General features: G+C 39.6%; 1 protein-coding gene across 1 annotated transcript in view; it reads left to right on the top strand.

Moving 5' to 3' along the window:
• The window catches only part of STK39 (serine/threonine kinase 39), a 301,932-nt gene that overhangs the window by 195,483 nt on the left and 86,121 nt on the right, over positions 1–20,328 (top strand). The window lies entirely within an intron of this gene.

Below are 20,328 nucleotides of genomic sequence, written 5' to 3'. Positions count from 1 at the left end.
TTGAATGTGTTTAGAGACATTATACATGTGTTCTCCTTCGAAAATTAAGTAAATAAAATAATTAGGTCAGTGGACCATTTTTGTAGCTGGGGCTATAAAAATTGAATTCACGTTTAAGGATACTTTCCAACCCTGTGAGTTATTATCATCTGTCAGAATGGATTATCATCTCCATAATCACCTCTTCCTTCTGATTGCCATATATAACCCGTGGTGAACTTGCACTTAACCAGGGGAACCTCACAACTACCTTTGGTGTGATTTAATTCAGGGCTGTTGTCCAGTCAAAAAAGGAAGTTATGGGGCCGGAGAAATAGCACTTGCCTGGCATGTATAAGTCTCCGAGTTTGATCCCTGACACTGCATGGCTTTCCCCAAGCAGCACAGGGATGGAACACTTTGGCCCCCAGTACTGCCTGGCGTGGCTCTCAGGAAAAGTGGAATCATTGCTAGACACTTTCTTGTCATTGGGATTAGCCTTCATTATTGCTCACGTTTTGTGAATTTAGCAGTCTTCAAAAAATGAAGCTGCAGCCTGTCTCTCCTTCTCATCTTTCAACTCTCCCCCCCCCCCAAATTCGTCCCCCCCACCTCCAGGATCAAACCTGGGTCAGCTGCTTGCAAAGAAAGTGCTTTAACCCCTGTTCTATCTCTTCAGCCCCTGCCTATTCCTTTGCTTTAGGACACTGGGACCATGTTTATTTATCATTTATTTATTTATTTATTTATTTATTCTTCACTTTGATTCTTCACTTGTTCATTCATTTATGCGACTAATATTTTGTAAGAATCCCACTTTCTGTAGGACTCATTGTTTGTCTCTGAGATGCGAGATGAGGGGCAGTGCGGATGGCTATCTGAGTGACGCAGGGCTGGAAGTGACCTTTAGAAACCAATCATCCAGCCTCTTCTATAATAGATGCAGGAATCTTTCCCCTCGCTTCTCTGCTGGATATTTACCTAACCTCTGCACATAATGCAGCTCGGTATTCCCCACTCCCCCTGTCCTCTCTCTCCCTGCTGCTGTGATCACCTCCATGATACTGAAAGCTTTGCTTTTTCTCACCTTCTTCCTGGAGATATTAATGGGTCCTTTTCTGGGCTTGGACATATTCAAATTATGCTCATTTTAAGTATCAGACTCTCTGGTTAAAAGTTTCCCAGAAAGCGTGTTAAAATGCAAATTCCTGAGTATTATACCAGATGTTGTTCGGTTCTAGATACTTAAACAATGTAGAATGAATGCATTCCCTCATTTTTCTGAGCACTGTTAAAATATTTGCAGGGCTGTTCTGTTTTCCTTGGGAAACCAGTAAAAGAAACTTTACCCTGTTTCCCACAATAAATTCTATAAACCTCCTGTCCCACCAACAATCACTTCTGACCTTTATTCACACTTATTCTGTACCTACCTGATTTTGTTGCATTTTCCTCACAGTTTAGGTAGTTTTTCTGAGTTTTAACTCATTAGTCCTCTAGTCTGTACAGGACTCCATGAACAAAGGGTTCCATCTCCTTTGTTCAGGTAAATCAAGAATGAATACTCTCCATTGAGAACACACACACACACACACACACACACACACACACACACACACACACACACACACCACCCCTTGGGTGGAAAATGCAAGAAGCTTTCAGGTTCTATGCAATGTAACGAAAAAGAAATTTGTTCAGCTTTATTTTGGAACTTATTTGACTTCAGAACTCTTCATGGTTTTTTTTTTCCCCCAGTTTAAAGTAGTGTCTTTTAAATGCAAAATTCTGAGGATGCTGAGCAGGCTGAAATACAGTGATAAAAGTGACTTATTTGGGGCTTGAGTGACAGTACAGCAGACAGGGCGCTTTCTTGCACAGGGTCGACCAGAGTTAGATCTCCTGAGTGCAAAACTAGGAGTAAGCCCTGAGCACAGCCAGGTGTAGCCCAACAACAACAATAACAATAAAAATCAATGAAGGGTGGCTTATTTTTGCAATTCACACTATGTATTTTTCTTAACCCAGCCAAAATTTTTATTGCCTTTTGAGGGACACATGTACTTTGATGACAGATTGATCATGTCTCCATAGTCCCGACAAAACTCCTCATTGTTTTTTCCATTTGACAGGTTATTAGCCTAAATTGGAAGAACAACTTGTGTATTAAAAATTTCTGTCTGTCTTAACATTTATTATTCTAATAATGAAACTCTGGATTTTGACTCATTGCTTACTCATCATATATTTCAGTCATGATGTCAAAGTGTGACAGTTACAATGTTTGGTGGATGTTTGTCACTTGTCAGTCAAATGAACCTATCTTCTACATTTAATCTAAAACATTGATCAATGTCCAGCCATTCAAGTAGGACAGAGCCTTCAAACATTCTGTTGGAAACTGCTTGCATTATGAATGACTTCACTATTAACCAAGTACTGAAGTCAGTACTTGGTTTTTTTGAGTACATTTGGGTACAGAACCCTATTGGTTCTACTGCTATTTAGTGTACATTCAACTATTCAGCAGGGTATTGTAAAAGGTGACATTGAAAGTGTTGTTGAAATGATGCCTTATCAATGTGATATTCATAAAGCTATCCACCTAAAAGCAGTTTCAGAAAAATGGACATGAATTTCAATATAAACTTACTTACACTGAACATATGTTGATGTCTTGTTGTTTATATATATTTTCTGCTAAATGCTTACAAGATGTTTGTTTAGATTAGTGTTTTCATATTTGAACACTTCTGAATATCCCCAGAATCCTTGGATTTCCCTGAGGATAGCCTTTGTAGTTTAATTCCCAAGTTTGTGGTTTTGAAAGTTAAAAGTTAAATGCTATTAAAATTATGTACTGATAATAATTACATAAGCAGCAAATACATTTATTCATTCTTGAATGATTTATTGAACATTTACTGTGTGCAACAATGGAAACAGGAACAATGTTTTGTCCTGCAAGAGTGGCATTTTAGAGCCTGGGCAAGGAACAATTAAAATATTCAAATTATGTGTATATTCCAAGTTCTCTTGGGAAAATTTGGAAGGGTAAAGCAACCTTGGGAACATCAAGTATCAATATCAACATCAATAAGGAAGGCTTATTATTTTCTGATGTTGTGTAAAAAGTTACCACAGAGAGTGACTTAAAAGTACACCCATTTATTTCATAATTTATATTGGCCAAAAGTCTGGGCACAGTATAATTTTTCTCTGCTACTTTTCACAAGGTCAAAGTTAAGGTGTACTCATCCATTCTTTTAAGCTTACTTGACTGTTGGCAGATTTCAGTTTCTTGCAGGTGTGTACTATTTCTACAGGAAGACTCACTTTACAGATAGGATTTTACTCTTTCAAAGGAATTAGTAAACCATCTTCCTTTCTCCACAAGGACTCAGGACTATGTGAAAGGGTTTGTACTTGCTTAAGCAGTCTCAGGATCATCTCTCTTTTGAACAACTCAGAGTCAGCTAATTTTAGAGTCTTGATTACATCTGCAAAATTTCTTTACCTTTGTCATCTTACATAACTTAATTACAGGACTGATGACCCGTCATATTTAAAACTTCTGTTCACACTCAGGGGAGAGAATGAAGCAGGGCATGTGAATCAGGGGAAAAGAATATTGAAGGCCTTTACAGAATTCTTCCTGCTCCAGATGACCTCTCTAAGTAAAGTAATATTTGAACAGGCTCCTGGTAGAAGTGAGAAGTCAAAGCATGAAGTTGTTTGGAGCAAGATTTCCAAGCAGAGCAAACAGAGGTTGCAGTGATTCTGAGCAGAAAGCATGTGATGAAAAACTATAAGACCAGCCTAGGAATCCAGTTGGTGTGACCAGAATGGGTAGGGGATGAGATCAGGGAGTTACCAGGAGCTGAATCGTGTAGGGCCATTTAGACTGTTGTGAAGACCTTCACTGTTAGTGAGAAACCACTGGAATTTGCAAGCACAAGAGGGACAGGATTTAAGTTAAATATTTAGTGAAAAAAAATTTGGATTACAGTTTAGGCTTTGGTTATAATTGCTAAACTATAGTTTTGATGTACAAATTTACTCCACCCCACCACCATCCAGATGCCCATGACCCTCTGCCATGCTCTTAGGTAAACACTAAAGTGCTGAGATGTCTTGTGAAGATCAGACACAGAGGTTCGAAGTGGAGTTAGTCTCCTGGCTTTGTGGTGATGCAAGGGGCAATATTGTGTCCTACCAGGTTGGGGAGTAATGGGCATGGGCAGACAGTGACTGGGCTCTGGGTATAAGAATGAGAGCTCAGATTACTTAAGACTTGACCCTGAAACTATAGGTGAGTAGAATTGCAGCTTATTAGTATAGAAAAGAGATTTGGAGTTGGATGTTTAGATGGAATTCAGTTTTGGATGTGTTAAATTTGAAGTATATATTAAAATATATATGTGGTGATGTTGAGTAGACATTTGGGTCTGTGAGTGTTGATTTTCCCAAATGATAAAGTTCTGGGGGCCAAAGACGTAATATACTGGGTATGGGGCAAAGGGGGGACTTACTTTGCATGCAACTGACCTGGGTTTGATATCCTTTACCACATACGCACCCACTCACCACCACCTCCCAGGACTGATCCCTGAGCATTTCCGGGTGTGCCTCAGAATAAAAACATAAATATAAAGACGAACAAAAAATATATATATATATATATAATGTACTGGACACTTGGGTTGTTTCCAAATATTGTTTATTGTGGACAGTGTTGCTGGGCTGGAGCGATAGCACAGCAGTAGAGCATTTGCTTTGCATGTGGCCGGCCTGGCCGAGCCAGATTCGATTCCTCCACCCCTCTCAGAGAGCCTGGGAAGCTACCAAGAGTATCTTGGCTGCACGGCAAAGCCTGGAAAGCTACCTTTGACGTATTCAGTATGCCAAACATAGTAATACGAAGTCTCACAATGGAGACATTACTGGGCCTGCTCGAGCAAATTGATTAACAAAGAGAGGATAGTGCTACAGTGGTTAGTGCTGCAGGGAACATAGGGGTACAAATAATTTTTCTCCAAATAATTTTTGGTTTTGGGCCCTTGGGGTATATCCCAAGAAGTGGAATTGCTGGGTCAAATGGAAGTTCAATTCCTAGATTTTTTAGGATTGTCCATATTGTTTTCCAGAAAAGCCGAATCAGTCAACATTCCCAGCAGTGAATGCTGAACCAGTCATCAGCAGTGAAAGAGAGTCCCTTTACCCCTACACAGAAACTATGGTACATATACTCAATGGGATATTACTCAGCCATCAGAAAAGATAAATTAATGAAATTTGCTGCTACATGGAGGGACCTAGAGATACTAGAGTGTCAGGCCAGTAGCATGGTCCCCAAGTTGGAATATCCTGATGTGTTCTAAAATATAGATGTGTAGCTATCATTAAAATGGACACATTCGTTTTAAAACTTTGATCCAGGCTTATGTGGGCACACCTACAGCCCCAGCTTTAGAATTGTGATTTAAAACTAAATAAATGTGGGTCATATTGTGTTAAGGAAATGCCATCCATGATCTGTTCTGTAAAGGGTAGGAGTTTCCTACCCTTTCTCAGTACCTCCCCCACCCCTCACAACTTCCTTTTGGTACAGCCTTTAAAGCCCTACACTCTGTGTATCATAGGTCTGCCTTCTGTGTTGGGACTTCGCCATACAATTTCTTCATTATCCTTGTCCCATTTAAAATCACTTGGGGATCTTCTGTACCACCTCTGAGCTCAGACTGTGAGAGAGGAAGCTGGATGGATATTCTGGCCTGATTTTTGGAAAGCCATACCCTTTAGTTTGCACCTGTCTCATTCCTATCCATCTTCATCAACTCATACATGCATGTGTACACATGTAAAACACACATACATGTTCAAGTATTTACATAAGCATCCAGGCACCTATTTCTCCATGCTTATTCACACGTACATGCCTCCATGCCACAGCATGTTTCCCCACACTCCCCTACCCTCACCTCTCACTTTACCTCTGAATCACACCCACCTAGACAATGCGTGGCTAAGTGTTGGGAAACATGATGCTTACTTTCCTTATCAGTGATGTGCATTGTGCTCTCCATGCTGGTGGGCAGGGACTTCTGTTCATTTTGACCTTTCTTAGGTCCTTAACGGAGGCTACGTGGGTGGCTGCTTTCTACCTCTTGGAAAGGTCACATTGACATCCTTCCTGACTGAGCATTTGCACACCCACCTCCCACGAATATGGCTTCCTCCCTCTCCCCGAACCCACTGCACTATGTCAGGTACACTGCATCTTCATTCTGTGAGTAGGAAACTGGAAAATATTTTGCATTTCAAAATGTCACATTCCTTTTGGCTTGAAGTAGTTTGTTTCTCCGTTATCTACAATGAATATATCTATGTTGAAAAGACTAAGGATGCAAAAGGCTAATCCTTTGCTTAAAAGTTGAAGTATCGTTTCACTGGTTTTAAAGAGGGCCCTGTGGGAGAAGGCAGTTAAGTTAGAGAAGGGACCATTATGACAAAGATAGTTGGAAATGATCACTCTGGATAAGAACTGCATGTTGAAAATAGGTAAAGGAACAAGCATAATAACCTCTCAGTATTTGTTTTGTAAACCATAATGCCTGAGGGAGGGGGAGAGGAAGAAGGAGTGGAAGGAGGGAGAGAGAAGAGGGAGGAGAGAGGTGGGAGGAGAGAGAGAGAGAAGGAAATGCCTTCTATAGAGATAGGCAGACTGGAGTGGGGGTAACAGGAGGGAAATTGGGGACATTGGTTGAGAGATGGGAGTTGCAACATTTTATGATTGAAAACCCAACCATGAACAGCTTTGTAACTGTATATCTCATGGTGATTCAATTTTAAAAAATTAAGGAAAAAAATAAAAAGGGCACTGTTATTGGCACACTGGCAGAGGGTTTGGTGCTATACTATTACATGCCTAAAACATTAATATCAACACTGCTATAAATCATGATAATAAATAAAAGCAATCTATGTTTGAAAAAAATAGACCTAAGTGATAAATGCTGGATAAAGTTAAAATACCATTTTTTCTTTTCCTTTTATATTCTTTTCCAAAAAAATGTTCCCTGTGCATTTCATGTGGTAATTGTTATCTCTATATAAAAATGACTATTATATAGATTGGTACAAGATAAGGAAATGAGTCTTCTCAAATATATTTTAGGAGAGAAATACCAAATAGGCTATCATAATTTACATATTATCTGTATGTGGTAGTGCAGTTTCTGCACTAACATTTTCCCATTAGCATATTATTTTTAAAAAGCAGATATTCCAGTATTAAACCTGTGGTTGTAGAATCAGACTTGGAAAAATGATAAACATCATTTCAATTATTAATCCCCTTTGTGTCAGATGCTGTTGATCCTCTAACTGCACAGCCCTGTGGATTGTTTTTCTGATTTTTGTTGATGGCAGTCATGACACTTGTCAGAGTAATGTTTTGGTATTGTTTGTCCCATCAATTGCTCATAATGGGTTTTCTTTTTGTGTCCAGCAGTTTTATTACACCTTGTTGGGCAAGACCCTAAATTCACAAAGTAGCTCTTCTGCTTGTAGGGAAAGGTGAGTGATCTCTAAAGCAGGTTTCTTTCTTTCTTTCTTTCTTTCTTTCTTTCTTTCTTTCTTTCTTTCTTCCTTCCTTCCTTCCTTCCTTCCTTTCATTATTTTTCTCTCTATCTTTTTTTTTTAACAAATATCATCTCACATGGTAGTATTGCCTACTCTGACTTAGTTCTAATACAAGGCAAACTTAATTATTGGTACACTATAGACTTATTAGCAAATTATGATTTAATGAAACTGATAAAACAATGTTGATCACTGTTTGGGCATAAGCATGCTTGAATTCTAATTCCATATTTTCATCATTCAGGAGGGATTTGTACTCTTAAATGGTTCTCTAGCCTGTAAAATGAGTTTAATTGCATAATTCTAACCAGTTAAGTGGCTGGGGAGCTTGATTACTTTTTCCCCAAAAGGTTAAATTGTGTAGGCATAATGTTCAGTTGTCGCAATGCCTTTTTTTAGTACATTTTTTTTCTCAATAAACTTTATAGTTATGGTTTTTTGTATGTCAAAGGCTTTGTTAAAAAAGCTGAAGATGAACCTGAACATGTAGTGTAGGCAGAGAGCTCAGACCTGGTACAAACAAGTCTAACAAAAGATAGAAAGTGATAAATGCAGTAAGAAGACAGATGAAAAGGAGAACTCTGAGTAGTTAGAGGAAGGTGAGAACCCTTTTGTCTGAGTGGTACATGTGGTACATTTGGGTTATTTGTTCCCATAGTAACCAGTGGGTTTTAAAAAAAAACCCAAAATTTGAGAAGATCAATGGTTAGGATGAATCCAGGCACAGCATCCGGCTGTGGTCTTTGGTAAGAACCAAATCACACTGAAATTATTTCTGACAAGAGCCTATTTGCTTTTCAACAGGATGTATTATGTAGGCACCAAGTAATTAGAAATAGACTTATTAATGTGAAAAATATTTGGCTTTTACTTCATTTTTTGGAAATGTTCTCTTTTATTTTCTTTCCTCTGAAAAATTAAAGTCGTTGGCCTTTTCTTGGCTTTATTGTCAGCGACATCCTTCCAAAAGTTGAATGTACCTACTATGGAACAGGCCGCATGCCCGGGAAGTCCTGTGTGTGCTCTCGTTTCATTTAATAGTCATAAAACATCTACATCATCAGTGCTATTGCTGTTGCATACTTCACAGATGAAGAGGTGAATAAGAGTAAAGTTGTGGGAATAACTTGTCCAAAACAGTACAAAAGAAAGTCGAAGCCTGACTTGAAACTGTGTCAGTCTAACACACTGGTAGGTTCTGTTCTCCCCTTGGCCCTGCTCTCTGCAGTTGCTTTGATTTAGTTTTTAGGTCACACCTGGTTATGTATAAGTTTATTCTGGTACTCTGCTCAGAGATCATGCCTAGTGGGGCTTGGGAAAACTGTATGTGGTACCAGGAAACCAGGTTTGGCTTTGTGCAAGGCAAATTCCTTATTATACTGCCTCTCTGGCCCTTAGATTTGCATTTTGTATGCAGCAAGAAATTCAGATACTTCGAAGATTTACCTGTCTTCTAATTAATATTTCTTAGAACAATTGTTTCAACAGTGTTTCTTCATAAGTTCATCATTAAATATTGTGGCAGGAATACCTAAAAGTATTTTGGAGGCGATGCTAAAGATGATGATGCAAGTAGCAGCCAGCATTTATCACCTTGTATAATTTTATAAGCACTGTCATATCACTTGCCAGGTTTAATAGTTTATTATTTTTTATTATTTTTTTAAATTTTTTTCTCTTCAAGGATGTAAGAGAAAAATCAAAATTGTTAGTAACTCTTCAAGAGCTAGTATGATCAGGATGGAAACTGAGTCTTGAGACCTATTTTTTTTTTCTTCTTACTGGGGTCTGAGACTGCTGGACTCTCAGCATCCCCTCAGCGTGGTGCAGCCCCTGGGAGAAAGCTCAGGGCCTCACTCTTACTCTTGGAGTGCTTTAAGCTTTAGAACCGTCTTCTGAACCCTTTCTCACCCAAATCCCAAATAGCAGAGCTGCCAGAATCTCCTCAGTGTGGTCAAAGCGGTTTGAGCTCTGCCTCTCACTGGTTAGGCCAGGACTTGGAGCCACTGGGCCTTGTGTCTTGTGATTGAACCCAGTATCACTGGTTGTGTGGAGTATAGAATATGTGTGTGGGAAATGGAGGGGGGGGTGTAGGTACTGGTAGTGTGGGGTGTTGTTGATATTTTTGTTTTTGTTTTTCGGTTTCTTTGGGTTTTTTTTTTTTTGCATTTACAAGATTCTTCTTGTAAATGTGCTAAAAGAAATCAGATTTGCATTCAGAAAATTCAGTAATGATAAGGGAGAAAAATAGAAACTATTTTTTCTGAAGATAATGTCAATTTATTTCCTGATAGAGCAAGAACATATACCTAAAGAAAAACTTTATTAAAGTACCATTATTTACAAAATTATTCATAGTTGAGCTTTAGACATACATTATTGGAGCACTGATCTCACCACCTGTATCAACTTCCTTCTTATCACTGTTCCCAAATTTCCTACCTTATTCCACCGTAATCCCCCCAAATTAACCTGTTGAAAGGCGTCTTTCTAAGTTCAGTTGTTAAAGTTTGGGTCTCCTGGGGCTGGAGCAATAGCACAGCAGGTAGGGCGTTTGCCTTGCACGCGGCCAACCCGGGTTCGATTCCCAGCATCCCATATGGTCCCCTGAGCACTGCCAGGGGTGGTTCCTGAGTGCAGAGCCAGGAGTAACCTCTCTGCATCGCTGGGTGTGACCCAAAAAACAAAATAAATAAATAAATAAATAAATAAATAAATAAAGTTTGGATCTCTTGATTTCAATGCTATTGACTCTACGGTTGTGTTTTTGGCTTGTCATTTCTTGATACCACCTTTGTACCTGAATCCCCTGACCTGGTCCCCATTGTTTCTCATCTATCACTTACTCCCTCCCCTCCACTCTCTCTTTCCTTCTCTTCCCTATACACTGGGGTCCTGGTTGATCTGGGCATGCCCCCTTTAAAAGATTGCATTCCCTCATCCAATTATTCTGAATACACATATTAGTGATATCATCTGTGCTTATCCTTCTGGCTTTCTTCATTTAACATGATATCTTCCAGTTCCATCCATGTTGTCCTGAATTGCATGATTTCATCATTCCTACAGCTGTGTGTAGTATTCTCTTGTGTATATATTTCACATCTTCATGATCCGATTACCTGTCAGACATCTAGGTTGATTCCAAATCTTAGCTACTGTATTGAGCATGCAATATGCAATAAGTAATGCTGTGCATATGAAGAAAATATACTTTTAAAAATTTTGAAAGAATAAACACTTTTAATAACAATAGTAATGTAAAGATGGTTATTACTTTATTTTCATGTGATGTATAGGTACCTTAGAAATTTAGAATCCAGAACTGTGTTAGAGGGGAAAAATAGAAAGAAACAAATTCTGTAATCTCACTATCTAGAGATCATCAATATTAGCCTCTGGATACAAAATCTTCTATTCTTTTCTACATGCATGTTAATGTATACTCTAAGTCTTTTAAACTTTATTTTGTAAATATCCTATCGCATATAATTCAGTGTTTTATAATTGCTTAGTATTGGATATCTTTGTGTGTGGTTGGGGGAGGGGCACACACCCTGAAGTGCTCAGGGCTTACTCCTGGCTTTGAGCTCACTTAGGGGTCACTCCTAACAGAGCTCAGGAAAGCACACCCAGGTCGGCTGCATGCAAGGCAAGCATCCTACTTGTTATACTGTTGCTCTGGCCTGTGGATATCTTTTTATCAATGAGTATAAAACTACACAGACCATTTAAGTGGATGCCTTGTATTTTGACAATGTGCCCAAACCTGCTAACTTGAGAAGTATTATTGGATATTTATGGAGTTTCTAACTTTTCATTGTTTGCAACTTACAAAAATAATACATACGAAAATAGATGCTTGAAAACTTCCCAGTAGAAAAATCCCCCTTAGCTTGAATGAAATATACTTTGAGAAACTTGGAGCTGTAGCAGAGTAAGCCCAAATAGGAAATACATGGAAATCCTAGAGGCTGGCTGTGACTTTTGAATCAGCAATGGATGTCTTTCTCCATGGTACAGTTGGCACTTTCTCCATGTTAAGGCTGAGTTCTTCAACCAGGGTTTAACTAGGGTCCTAGCATATGAAGCCACAAAAACAAATCACTCCTGAGTATACCATACTTATCAAGGATGAAACGTAAAGAAGAGTTCTATTTTGCAATTATTTTGAGTGCTTCCTACCAATGCATCTTCTTTAAAAAATCTTCCATAGCCACTTACTGTGAGCATCCTAGGATGAATGATTCCTAACTCAACTGACTGTCAGTGAATAAGTTGAAGGATTCTTAGCAGTGTATGTGTAACACTTTTAAGATGGCTTACAAGATTTTTGGTAGCTCTTTAGTTTTGATGTTGTAGTAGAAATGTACATCAAAGGTACTTTTTAAAATACGTTTCCCCCTCAGTAATTCACCAAGGAAATGAATACTCTGCACACAGTCACTCTGTTTTATGGTCATAAAAGCATGTGATTCCCATACTATAAGAACTGATACAAATTTTCTGTGGCAAGGCAGATGTCGCACAGACCTTGGCCCTTCCCTTACACAAGTATTCTCTGCCTTCCCCCCACCTCACCCATCTATCTTGCTTGCATTATTTACATGGAATTGTCACTGTGCCTCCCTTTGGGTCTCAAGATCAAATATGAGCATTCAGGTTTTAAATTATTGTTGAAGCAGTACAGTGGGTAGGGTGCATGCTGTGCTCATGGCTACCTGGGTTCAATCCCTGACATTCCGGATGGTCTCTCAAGCCACCAGGAGTGGTCCCTGATTGTAGAGTTAGGAGTAAGCCCTGAGCATTGCCTGATGTAGTCACCAAATCCCAAATAAAATAGTGAGATGCTTATTCCCTGAGGCCATTCATTGATGAAAGTCCCTCTCCCCTGCCCTTTTTCAAAAAAAGGAAGTATCTTCCTTCTGCATCCCACAGAAAGAGCAAGGAAGCCAGTCTATAAGAAACTTACAGATAGAAGCTAGAGTTGAGACCTGTAGCTTTTCCCATCACTGTAGCCCTGATGAAGAATGTTTTCAGGAGGGTCTCATCTAAACTCAGTAGCTCAGTGAATTGTACAATATCACAATTCACTAGAATGTAGAACCCCAGTATCAGCTTGTATCGGGAAAACCACCTCATCTCCTCTCCTCATTAGTTCCACATTGCTGAGATTGGTATTTGGGCTTACTTGCTGGACCAGTGACTTGGTCTTATTTCTGGAACTTTCACTTCTTCCTTGAATGCTTGCTTCTTTCTCATGTGCTTTTTAATGTTATCAAGCATGAAGGGTAAATGTCTTAAAAGCCATAGGTATCTTCAGAAGCTTGGTGGCACTTTAAGTCACCATTAATTACCTGATACCATGGTGAATAGTAGGCTGAAATTTTAACAAGTGCCTTAGGATCTTAAGTTATTCTTCCCATGGCTTTGCTAGGCCTGTTCTCTCGTACTCTTTATATTTCGCTGCTCTAACTGTAGATGAGGTAACCTGCTGATCTTAGCATTCTAAAAATTCTCCTCTCCAGCTTTTCAAGGAAGGATGTCTCTTAGGACTTGTCCTCTTGATCAGAGCTGAATAATTCTGAAGACTGTTTGCAAAGTTATTTCGGTTTCCAGTTACCATATCCCTGGAGGTAATGAATGGTGAGATTTCTTCCTGGAAATGTTGAGAATGGAGTGGTAACGAGTGTATTCCAGTCTGGGGACCTTCTTTCACATTTAACTTTTCTTTCTCTGTTAAAACCAGACTCTCTGGAATATCATTTCAACTTTATTTTGCAATCCCCAGAGTAATTACAAAACAAAATCCCCAGAGTAATTAAAAAGCAAAATTGTTTTCCTTGGTAAAATTCATTAAACCTTGGTGGTTCTGTGGTAAATCTCGGTTGGCCCTTGCATTTCCCTGGTTGACTTTTGTATTTGTGTCTAGAGCTGCCCTAACAAATTCTGTGAATCTTGTGGTATAAAGCAGCACAAACTTGTTATCTTCTAGATGTGTTAGATAGAGGTCTTATTCAGGTCGCATGGTGTAAAATCATCTGGCTGTGTCCCTTCCTACATGTCTTAGAGGAGAAGCTGGTTTCTTATGTATTGTGCCTTAGTTTTTTAAGAGCAGTTTTTGGTTCTCAGAGAAATTAAAGAGAAGGTACAAAGATTTCCCATAGACTTTGAACTCCTATAAGCACAAACTACCTTATTATCACCCACCTTCCAACTGATGGCCTGTGTATTGTTTTTGTTTTGGGCGGAGGGGGGAAGGGGGGAGGTGGAGGTGGAATGCCCAGTGATTCTCCAGGGTTACTCCAGGTTCTACACTCAGGAATTACTCCTGGTGGTGCTTACTATTGCTGCGACTCTGGCCTATGTATTGTGAATGATGATCCTATATTAACAGATCATTATGGCCCAAAATACTGAGTTTACATTATATTACACTCTAGATACATATCCTGCGGATTCGAACATATATATTTTGACTTTATATCTTAATTGTATTTTCTTTCATGCTGAACTAAAAAGTGAAAGCATTTCCTTGCATTTTTCTAGTCCTCAGCTTCTAGGCCCTTTACTTCATATGTGACTTAATGTCTCTCTGACCCATTTTCTCTTTTTTCTCTGAACACAGTGAGGGAATGTTCATTATCTTTAGGCACTCATGTAATTAGAATAGACCCATTAGATAATTCAGAAGTTCTCCCCTCTCAGAGTCCTTAAACTTGCCCATAACCCCCTTTAACCCTTTAAAAATGACATATTCACAGGATCCTGAGATTAGATATTTGAAATCTTTAGGGATTTAGGTCCCTCTTTGCATAACTAGGAGTAATTTCTGAGTGCAGAGCCAGGAGTAACCCCTGACCATCGCCAGGTGTGGCCCAAAAACAAAACAAAACAAAAGTTATTCATCATGGTAAGTGACTGAGGGACAACCATAGTTGTCCATCAGATCAACTGGAGTTTGCCTGGAAAAGCCTGGCAATGGGATAAGGCTGTTGGGAAAACTTTTTTTGAGAGAACAAAATCTAAAATGTGGGTCTTGAAGATAACTTTTAAACCCTAAAGAAAAACTCAGAAGGGCAAATAGCAGAAAATAGAAATTGAAATGTATAACAAGGTTTATTCGAGTTAAGGATTACTTGGGTGCCATATTATAATAATGAAGTAACTGCAAAATCCAGAATTTCCGATAATCTTTCTACTTATACATTTAAATTATGTGTTGTTTTGTGGTCGTTTACGGATTGATATTTTTAAAATGACACATAATCAATAACAAATTGCTAAATAAAAATCATTCTGATAAAAAGAACGTTGGCACATAACTCTGGAAAGTATTGGACACAGTCAAGGAATTTCACACACTGTTCTCAGTTTGTGGCTTAACTACAACTGCTATTTTAGATAACACTATCTGTCTCCAAACCAATTTCAAGGCAGGGTGAGAAGTGCCCACTATTTTATTTCATTTGCATAAGTTTGTCTTGTAACCCACCCTGTGAAATACATACTAATATTATAATGAAGAAACCTAAGGCTCAGAAGCTGATTTACTTGCCTACAGTCACACTTGTGTAGTACCTAAGCAGGAATTCCAAGTTGTGTTATCCAATCCTCACAGGCACTCATTGAAACATTACCCCGTACAGCTTGCAGTGAAAGAAAAGGCCAGGAAGATACTTTGGTAGAGACTGTCATGGATTTAATGTTGCAGAATTTTAATTTCATTCTCTAGGCAACGGGAAATAATAAAAATATTTGAGGAGTGACAGGTGGCAACGTAATGGAAAAAATTCCAAACTAGCTTACTCACAAATTAGAATCAAGAATTTCTTTTTCAGTTCATGTCATTATCTGGTGTTATCTATATTTTATAGCTGCTAAGTGGTAACAGAAGGGATTAGTCAACTCAGGGAGTCTTCCTTCTCTCCAGTTCACTCTAAAGGACCCTAAGCATTCCACGGGACTTCAAACCATTTTCTCCTTGTGTTCCAATTAAAGTTCAGAGAACATATGAGTGAGGACCTGATTGTTTATAATGTATGTGCTCAGTGGCCACTGTTATCAGGGGTAGTGCTGGACATTCTTTTTTCAAGTGTTGATGAAAACCATTCTTTCCATAGCATGTCAGGTTGTTGCTAGACTTGACCACATGTAAGTCTGTTACTATTGTAGGAAGAGGGTATCATGTGGAAAACGGAAGGTCCATGACAGTTGTAAATGTCACTTAGCCCAAAGTTTAGGAAGGCGATGAAAAACATGAACATATCTAAACTTAATAGCATTGCTTGAAAAAAGAGATAGGCATTTTCCATTCTGCTTTAGGGAACAATGGCAAAGCACAAATTCCCTCTTGAATAATTTAATCAGGATGTGATTGCAGAGAGTAGCTAGAGATTGAGTCTCCTGACCATATGGAAATCAGATGATAACACAGATATGAGAACTTGTAAAGATTTTCAACAACTAAAACTCTACGTTCTTTTCTGGTAATCAAGTAAATCTTCCCAATAGGTCATGTAATTAAGACACTTTTATCTACAAAAGAAAATAAACTTGAGAGGGTAGAGTTAACAAGTTTAGAAATTGGAGAGACAGTAAAGGTATACCTCACCACTAAGTATAGATCTAGGTCCTCTTCAAAACCCTTTGAATTTAATCAACTTAGTTTGGGACTCTCAAGTCATGCTCGTGAGATTTGGGACCCAGGTTGGCTATTCTCAGCCAATCAGGCAGTTGTTTCAGCACAGGGGCCAGAGGACCAGTGCTGCTGGGGTCCTACAGCACTGGGGTTACCCGGGCCACCATCTCCAGGGCCACACTCCAGGGTGTTTGGGGAGCCATGTGGTACCAGGAGTTGAATATACTCCAATTGCTATGCTGTCAGCCCCTGATTTTTTTAAATTTTGAAGCAGATTATAAAATTAATTTTTTTACTTTATATATAATTTTATTCATAATTATGCTCAATGTAATTATAATTGTTTCCAAGAAAGCACTTAGAGAGCTTTGACTCTGAGTAGGAAGGCACAGTACCCTCTCTGGTACTGAGGGACCACAGCCATCAGCTCAGAGTTGCCATCAGCACTGTACACTTAAGTCAAGCACACTGGTGGCTGCTGTGAGCTCACTCTTCAGCTCCTTACACGCAGAATGTGCCGGCATGCCTGTGACTGCCTTTGTTGTTTTACTGGAGAAACTGTGAAGCCATTAAAATAAAACTGCAAACTTCTGTGGCATTGGGTCTAGATTTTCTGGCAGTGGTCTTTGCCAATTCAGTGAAAAGGCTGCTGGGGCCTGGGTGTTTTGTTCCTTTCTTACGATGGCTTGATTGTGCCTTTTTGCTCCCTCCCCTAAAGAGAGATTTTTCTGAGAATGCTCACATGAAGTATCAGTTCTTTAAAAGTCTTAAAATGGACACTTATTAACACAACAAGGGCTGCACCATTTTAAACTCTCATATTGTAAATCACACCAAGGACCTGTCAGCTTGACCATTTGACTGCATTAGGCAAACTGCCCTGTTGTGGGGGAAGCTTAAGATTTGCACATGGTGGGGTTTTTCCCCTTTATTTTCCTCCAAAACAGTATCTAGACAGCTCAGATGAATCTCTGTCATTGCTCAAAATTCTCTAAAATATTGTCCCCATAACCTCACACTTCCCAGAACTAAATGGGCAATTGAAAAGGCAAGGTGAAACCAGGATTAAAGGATTTTTAACAATCTTTCTAATTCTTCCCCATTTTTTTACTGAATGAATAGTCCATATGTTTGGAGCATAAACTTTAGTTCTCCATAGTTATTTACACAAAGGAAGACTCTTCCTCTCTCTTCTCTTAATGGCATCTTGGGCATTATACCCCAAGGTTAGAAAAGAGTACATTCTAGTTGATGCTTGAATGTTGTCTTCAGTTTAGCCTATATTCCTCCCTTCCCCACACTGACTTTCTTATTCCCTCTCATTTCAGTCCTCCTTCCCCTTTATATGCTTCTTTCCCCTCTTGGTTGTCCTTACCTATAAGACTAAAACCCGTGTCCTCTGAAGCAGCTGTGCAAAGGCTAACTCTGAAGAGGGGACTCTGTGGGCATCTTTGGGGAGCTTGAGGCTAGCCCCACTTCTCCCTTTTTTTCCTGGCCATGGCTCCTTCCAGGTGATTCCTTGGCCATGAGTGTGCATGCAGATTGCAGGGCCTCTCTGTCTTTCCATCTGCTGAGGGTCTCCAGTCTCCAGTCTGCAGATTTGGCCAATCAGCAAGTCTGCCCTGTAAGCAAGCACCATCCTGGGGTTGAGGTACCCTTCTTTCCTCCTCATGGCCATGTCTTATCTGTGGAGTGATTCTCTTGGAGACCTGCGCCTTGAGCTTGGTTTGGGGGGAGCCCCAGGACATTCCTTGGACTCATAATTAATGATTATTTCTCTCAGAGTGCACCCTACACAGATACTTTGTCATAGTAGATGGGTATTGGGGGGATTAGGGGTAGTGGTTTGGGGCTTTCACAGTTGTTTTGGCCAATTACTAACAACCCTTGAAGGAGTGACTGAGCTCTATTATTTGCAGCACTTCTGGATTAAAGTGAGGTGGGGTGGCTGGATATTCAATGTCTTTTCATCCTTAGCATCTTGAGAATCAATCCTGTAACAAGAAAAGTTCCATGTAGACTGAATTTCTTCTGGTAAAATTACCATTGGAAATTTTATAAAACAATTATAAAACAATTGTTATAAAACAAATCCTTAACCTTTAAGAATTACGTTACTGGGCCCGCTCGAGCAAATGAATGACCAACGGGAGGACCGTGACCATCACCTGATCCTTGGTCTAAGAAAGCTGTAAATAAGAAATAAATGTTGCAATTATTCTCATTTCTGTTTCAACCTTTCTGCCTTAATGACACTACTTGTCTCTGTGATGTAGCTTGTACTTGTACCTTTAAGAATTATATTGCATTAAATGTAAGGATATAAAGGTAGGAATACAGAGAGACATTAAATAACTATCAGGTAGCATGTGACAAATAGCTCAAATCAGTGTAATTGAGAATAGGGCATCACCTGACCCAGCCTCTGGCAGGCCTCTGTGACCTGTCATGGAGGGAGGATGAAGTGAGTTCAGAACAGAGGGTTGGGATGCCTTCCAGCAGTGCATTCCTAACTGTGCCCAGCTGTATCACTCCATGAGAAGGGATGGGCAGAATGGAGGAGGGAAAAAGGAATGGAACCACACACAGAATTCGGACTAGGTTGCGTTTTCTTAGAAACTTTGAAATAAAATGGTCACCTTATTGGTTTTAATACATGTGTGCGGTGGGGAGAGGGGTATAGTGGTTGTGGGAGATGTTGGTAGGATGTATCACAATTAGAACAAGCTCACTTGAGAACTCTGCTTTCCTGAGCCTTTAAACAGAAGACATCAGCAGCTGGCTCACCTGAAGGCTTTTCTTTCTCGTTGCTGTTACTATTAGTTGATCATTAGTTGTTAATCATTATCCGATTCCTCTATGGTGTGCTCATTTAGAGTTTCCTACCCTCACTTGAACAGGGACTTTAAAATAGCCATGCTCTTCAGTAATGATCCTGTTAGACGTCTGAACCTGTTAAGGTTATGGGAGATAGTAGGTTGGTTTGTCCCAGACTCTGCAGAACTTTGTGTTCTTCTTCTCCTTTTCCCAGTCTGACTTCTATGCCTGTACCCAGCCGTCCCATCTCAGCCCTGCTCTCACTCTGCACTGTCTTCACTCCTCTTCCCAGAAAGCTTCTGTTGGCTCACAGGCTTTGCGTCAGCACAGCACAGCTGAGAAAATGTGTGGATTTGGTGCAGGGTCCCCTTTAATCTACTTCTTTCCTCTCTTTTTCCAATCTTATGGTATCTTGTGCTTTCCTTTATGCATTTTCCCTCTTTTAAAGAGGTTACTGGGGCCGGAGCGATAGCACAGCGGGTAGGGCGTTTGCCTTGCACGCGGCCAACCTGGGTTCGATTCCCAGCATCCCATATGGTCCCCCAAGCACTGCCAGGAATAATTCCTGAGTGCAGCATCAGGAATAACCCCTGAGCATCGCTGGATGTGATCCCCCCCCAAATTTTTTTTAGAAAAAGAGGTTACTTTTTTTTTCCTGGAGGATTGGAGAAATTTTGGGCTATACTCAACTGTGCTTAGACATAATTCCTGACTCTGCATTCAGGGATTACTCCTGGCAGGGTTTGGGGTACCCTATGGGATTCTGGTGATGGAACCAGGATTAGCGGCATGCTGTGCAAATGATATACTATCTGAACAGATAGTATACCACTATATAGTGGTATATAGTGGTAGATAGTGCTATAGTATAACTGTACCATTGATTTGACCCCAAGACTACTCTTTTGTGTTGTTTTTATCTTTTGTGTAAATGGTGCTCAGGTCACATTCCACTTGTTGACTAAGATGACTTTAATGACAAATCAGACTGATACTCAGTCACCTCTCCAAGGCTAGACATTCATTAAAGCACTGTGTGATAGGACTCTAGATTTATCACAGTGGCCTTCGACTTAAAGTCGCATGTTGAGTGATAAGGAAAGGACACATTTTTTTCCCTATTTTGTTCTCTACTTTATTATTAGTGTTAAAACTAAAAAAGCCCATTACCAATATGGTTACCTTAAAGGGAGGTTATCTGTGCCATTAAACTGACAATACCTCTGATGTACTCAACAGTATTGCAG

This window comes from Sorex fumeus, unplaced genomic scaffold, assembly GCF_029834395.1.
Source record: "Sorex fumeus unplaced genomic scaffold, SorFum_2.1 ptg000009l, whole genome shotgun sequence".
Lineage (NCBI taxonomy): Eukaryota > Metazoa > Chordata > Mammalia > Eulipotyphla > Soricidae > Sorex > Sorex fumeus.
Note: the sequence above shows the minus strand (reverse complement) of the source record. Positions and strands in the feature narration are given on the sequence as shown.